The following is a 6,000-nucleotide window of genomic DNA, read 5'->3' on the forward strand; positions in this document are numbered from 1 at the left end:
TAGTTTGTCATTCCTCCCACTTGCAGGTACTGGGCTATTTGTGCAATAGCACCATTACTGTTCTTCTTGTAACCTGTGGTAAATCCATTCACATAAAAAGAACAAAAGACACGACAACATTAAAATGTTATTTGGAAACGTAGTAATGTAATTTAAACAGAAAGCAGCAATATATATATATATATATATATATATATATATATATATATATATATATATATATATATATATATATAGCCAGAGAGTTCAGCACTCACATCCAAAAGCAGTGAGTAAACAGGGGTGCACAGCAAGGGTCATCCCGGCAAGATGGCCAAATAATAATTCCAAGTGTTTAATCAAAAGCGGAGGCACTCACCATTGTAGCAGAAAGTCAGTTACTTTTATTCAGTGGTCGTTTTAGAAGTCGACGTTTCGACCCGAATAGGGCCTTTGTCAAGACAAGTTAAGTGAATCCATAGGTACACCAGAAGGAAGGCAGTAAAGTGGGGGTATGGATAAGCAAAAGGAAGGGGGCGTGGTCACACAAAGCTAGAGGAGTGGCTACCATAATACCCGATGCACATGACTCCACACAACGTAATGCACAGCCCGTAAAACACAGCCCCCATTCCCCTTGCATGTTACACCACACAGCACATTGCCAATTTCATAATATTACGCCACACTTAACTGCTCCAGCACATACACACTTAGGGTCACACTGCAAGGCATGGGGGGCATAGGTTACACTGCGTAGGGTTATATATACATACAGTAGTTATTTTCACACACTTTATAGAGTGGACGATCAGCGGGCAGGGGACATTCATGAGGTATGGGGGTGGGGCTGCAATTAGCCTATTCAAGACATTAACACTTTAACAAACATTTCAAGCAGCACTTTTCCCTGGCAGCATCCTCTTCTCAGCCTGCAGCAGCACGTATGCTAGATCCTGCAAGACTGTGAAGCAGGCCTGGGGTTATTCAGCAGAGGCAGAACATCTCCGCGTCGGTTCTGACAGCTGTGGGGATGGATGCAGGGGGCAGCCGTGGCAGCCACTGTAATCACCTATGCCTTTCCTAACCATTCCGGGGGGCCGCATGTAGGGATGCCGGCATTGCCAACTACTGCTGTGATCAGGTAGCCTGGACTCGGAGGAGGAGGAGCTGCAGGTTGAGGGGGTCCGAGGTCTCTCTCTCTCTGTGGCCGGCCAGCCAGTCAGATCCTTCCCCTGCAGCAGCAACCGCCCTCCCTCCAGAGCCTCTCTCACGGCTGCGCTGCTGCAGTGCTGCTGAGCTAGTAGTACACAAAAGTAGTAGCAGCTGTGTGGGAGAGGCCTATAGAGTGTGCTATGGGTCCAGGCCACCAGAAAACTGTCCCGGCTTTTAGCTGGGGCAATCCGCTTTTGTAGGACGCTTACACCCCCTGCCCGTGCACATTATAAAAAAAAAGAACTTTGGCATTCCAGGCGGATGGTAGTTCCGTCCCTGGAGAGGGGAGAGGAGAACTACGGAAGGCGGGTGGCGGAAAATGGAGGGTGGGAAGTCCCGGTGGGTGGTGAGTAGTGAGCGGGTGATGGCGGGAGGCTGTCTGCAGTGCATGACCTCCCTACACGGTCAAAGGCTGCTGCCGCCTGGACTTCTGCTCCCCCGTTCACCACCGCAGCCGGGTCTCCTCTCCAACTGGTGGCTGCCGCCGCGAAGAAAGAACCAGCACTCACAGTTTTAAAGGTACAAAAATGTATGCATTTAGAAGTAAGTACCCATTTTCACTGCCGCAAAAACCTGAGTTTTTTCGGGGCAAGCAGAAAATTCCTGTGCCGCGTCTCTGTGTGAAAGGGTCTTTTAGAAATTCCCGGGTGCTATGCCCCAGGAATTTGACACAGGTTTTTTCAGGGATTTTCCTCAGTAATACACGGATGTACGGCAGTGTGAATGGCACAGACCCATGTTTTTCACACATGCTGCCAAAAAACATTGGGGGATGTAATCATGTGATATGTGACATCCATTATATGCTATGCAGAGATGGGCAGAAATGGTGCACTGGATCGATGATGAAGTGTTGGAGCTGCTGGCTGTGAGAGGAGAGGAGGAGATTAAAAAACAAGTCACCGGCATAGTGAAGGACTCCACAGTGTACTATAATATCGCTAAAATCCTGTCTGCCCGTGGCATCATCAAAACCCAGCAGCAGGTGGTGAACAAACTGAAAGCCCGGCGGAAGCAGTACACTAAGGTCTATGACCGAAATAGGAGGAAGAGTGGTGGGGCCCACATGGACTGGGCATTTTATTACCAGTGCAATGTGATATTTGGGAACTCTGCACTGGCTAACCCCATATCACTTTCCTCCTCCAGCACTTTTGCTGCCAGTGCAGCAAGTGAGTGTGAAGATAATGATGCAGAACCAGCAGCAGCAACACCTATTGATCTGGAGGTCATAGATAGTGAAATGGATGCCTGCTCAGTCTAAGATGAAGGCCTTGAAACATCAGTTGTCTCGCAGACTTCCACAGTGGTTGAAGCTTAATCACCGCCATGTGGCCAGCTACCACCATCACCGTCCCCATCTGTGTCTGGAACAGGGCACCGTGCTGAAGGTAGTAGTGCTGGCCATGAATCGACACAGCAAACCGATACTACACGTCCACAGTTACGCAGTAAGTTTTTGTATTAAATTTCCACATACCAATATAACACAGTCCACAGTTTATAAGCATAGAAAATGTTGCAGCATGTAGCTATTGTGCAGGAGGGAATAGGCCTGTCAGAAACATTGATTACAATGCCTGAACCTGGTATGCAGTCCTTATGGTGGGTTCCTAGTGTATGGCCACCAAAAATGTAAATTTGAAAGGTGCTGAAACATTAACATTGTAGGCTACTGTACTAATGTATTGTGTTTATTCTTCCCATAGTTTATAATGTTCCACAACGGAAGAAGCGGGAAACAAAAATGGAACAAGCCACAAAGGCAATGACCGCCGTAATGATGGAGCATCTGATGGAAATGGATGAATCTATGCAAGCGCACGAAAATGCACACCTCCAGTGATTTATGGACAATGAGCGTGATCTACAGAACTCTTTCATTTCAGCAATTGTTGGTATGCATGAGCGTATAAATCTTGAAAATAGAGAAACTCAGTTGCAGTTCCTTAATAGCCTTTTCAGTAGAACACAAGGCTATGCACAGCCCCAGCCACCACATAATTCTTTTGAGGGTAGTTATCAAATGCACAGCAGAGTGCAACCCAATTTTTACCCCCCAGCCCAAGGAAGCATGGTGGCAACAAGTGTGTCACAGCCTCCACCAGTGCCACAATTCCTCCCCATGCCCCTGAGTATTCAGTTGGTACTGCACACCCACCACCAAATCCTCCCCATGCCCCTGAGTATTCAGTTGGTACTGCACGCCCACCATCAAATCCAAGCCAGGCCCCTAAGTTTTCTGCTGCCACAGTACACCCAGCAAATACTCAGCGTGTACCTGAGTTTGCAGCTGCTCCACATACTGAACAGCAGCCTGCATATGGCCAAAGCCTTTACTACCCCTGTTACCAAGAGTTGTAAAACTGTTTAAGCTGGTTACAGTATTTTCTTTATACAGATGGAGCCAGGCTTGTCTTTGCAGGGGATGGCGATGGCGATGCCAGGCACCATCCCCCGCCACCCGCCATCTGTATCTACGAAAGGGGATGCGCGCACGTCCATTTTTTCACGGTTCCCCCGGGTCCCCGCCGGCTTGTCGGCGGTCACCCGGGGTCCCCACTGCCTCCCCGCACCCCCCTAACCCTGTCCGTCTCCCTGAAGTGGAGACGGACAGGGTCCCGTCGCCCCACCGCACGGAAACTGAGACGCACGCGCGTCTCAGTCAGATGGAGAGCCGGGCTGTTGGTGGATCGCCAGCAGTGACAGTCTGGCGATTCGCCAGCAAGAGGGAGCCCGGCTCCATCTGTATGTCTGTTCAGCTGGTCTGTTCAGATTTAGGGGGAAATTTACTAAAGGAAATTTGTAAAAAATAGGTGTATTTGTATCCAGAAATACACATATTTTTTACATTTACTAACCTGAAAATACGGCAATTCGTATTCGTATTGTTAGCACATCAATACGACTACGAATTGCCATATTTTCGGGATAGTAAATGTCAAAAATAAGTGTATTTCTGGATACAAATACACCTATTTTTTTTTACAAATTTCCTTTAGTAAATATCCCCCTGCATGTTAGGCATTATTTAAATGTGATACAGTTTTATATTATTTTACATATATTTTGACATACAAATTGTTTATCTATGTACAAGTACGTATATAGTGAAAATCACTTTAATGTACATATGAATAAAATATGTACATAAAAACATAAATGTCTTGGAGTTATTATTCATATTTAATAAATGTTGTAATAGCCATGATAAAATCTATGCAGTGTGCTGGTGAAAAAGGGCCTATTTAAAATGACATCATCTTTAGCCAGCCAGTTAAAGCATTTTTAAAAACAGCCAATCACAGCAATTTGTACAAATGTCCCAACTTCCAATCAAAGCTGCTAGTACATTCCACACACTTGTTTGAAGGCAGACCATGTAAAGCAGTGTGAAGGGGGCAGACACAGGAAATTCCTGGGTCTGAGGTGCAGTATGATGGGGGTCTGTTGAGCTGAGAATCTCTGTGCCCCGCCAAAAATCCGGCAAGAAAAACTCGGGATTTTGCAGGGGCGGCAATGAGAACATGGTAAGTCATGTTACATCATATAGGCATAGAGTGGCAGACCCAACAGCCATTTCAACTGGCAGCTAGCCAGTTTTCATCAGGACTGCCAGTAGATATTTTCTGCCTTTCTGCCTACTCTATTTAATTATGACTAATGGATGACCCACCTTGCAAAATGCAGTCCCAGAATGACAGTTACAATGTAATCCAGGCAGTACTCTACTGTTCATATGGCATCTGGTTGGTTCTTCTTATCTGACACAGGGAGAAACAAACAAAAGAGAAAGATAGGGGATGATTTGAAGAGGATTCCATCAGGATCATATATCCAAATATAGATTCTCAAGCTCAAAAAAAACCCTTCCATGTTCCCCATTGGTTAACTAATCTAAAAAAAAACAACAGAACGTTATCTGATTAATACACTGCTCCCATAGCTTTTACAGGTGGTTTAACCCTGCTATTACTACTCGGGTCTACTACTGTATACTCATGTATTATTTAGGTCAATATGAACCATATCACAAAATTACACTTTTCATTAATATACAACAAGGGATATTCTCCAAGCTTTTATTACAGTAAATCAACATTCAGATGAACAAACCGAAATAAAAATTACAAACATTTTTGTAAAGTTGGTTTACATAAGTATTTACTGCTTTGCACAATTTGGGCAATATGTTACATGGGATTTAGAAATATGTTTATTACACTTGGTAATTAAGTCTTTATTTAATTTTTTCCAACACACATCATATATAAAAAAGCATCACTTTGCTTAAAGAATTTCACATACAATTAGGCATATTGACATACATTTCCACAAACAATACCTGACATATACGTTCCTGTAAACCTAACACACCCATCCCCCCCTCAGCATCCCCCAGATCCCACCCCCCCATAACTTTACTTTTCAATACAGCCCACATCATCATAATGTACGATACAAAGAACCAGCTCTTACTTCATGTGCGGGGGCAAAGGGTAAGGGTACATAATTACAGCGAATAGAAACATCCCCTTATACAACCAATGTGATTATATACACAGTTCTACCCACCCCACGTGTATTATATATAGTATATGAACCAATTTCCCCCACCCTCCCCACCCGCCCCGACCTCATCCCGCCCACTGATATCACGTCCGTACCCATCCCTCCCACACTTTTTTTTTTTTGTGTAAATTCCGATAACGTATATCTCTCAAGTCTTAAGCACACCAATATTATATATGTATAGATTATTTCCCTTCCACTCATATTTTTTTCCCCCAACTCAATAGTGCTTGT

At 44.7% G+C, this 6,000-nt stretch overlaps 1 long non-coding RNA gene across 1 annotated transcript in view; it reads right to left on the reverse strand.

Annotated features, from left to right (window-relative positions):
- Positions 1-4,958, reverse strand: part of LOC146007194 (uncharacterized) — a 65,400-nt gene extending 60,442 nt beyond the window's left edge. The window contains exon 1 of the long non-coding RNA XR_014444274.1: positions 4,871-4,958. This is a non-coding gene — a long non-coding RNA (uncharacterized LOC146007194). The remainder of the gene's footprint in view (positions 1-4,870) is intronic.
- Positions 4,959-6,000: the final 1,042 nt, after the last annotated feature.

Source organism: Crinia signifera, chromosome 6 (assembly GCF_055691185.1).
Source record: "Crinia signifera chromosome 6, ASM5569118v1, whole genome shotgun sequence".
Taxonomy (NCBI): Eukaryota; Metazoa; Chordata; class Amphibia; order Anura; family Myobatrachidae; genus Crinia; species Crinia signifera.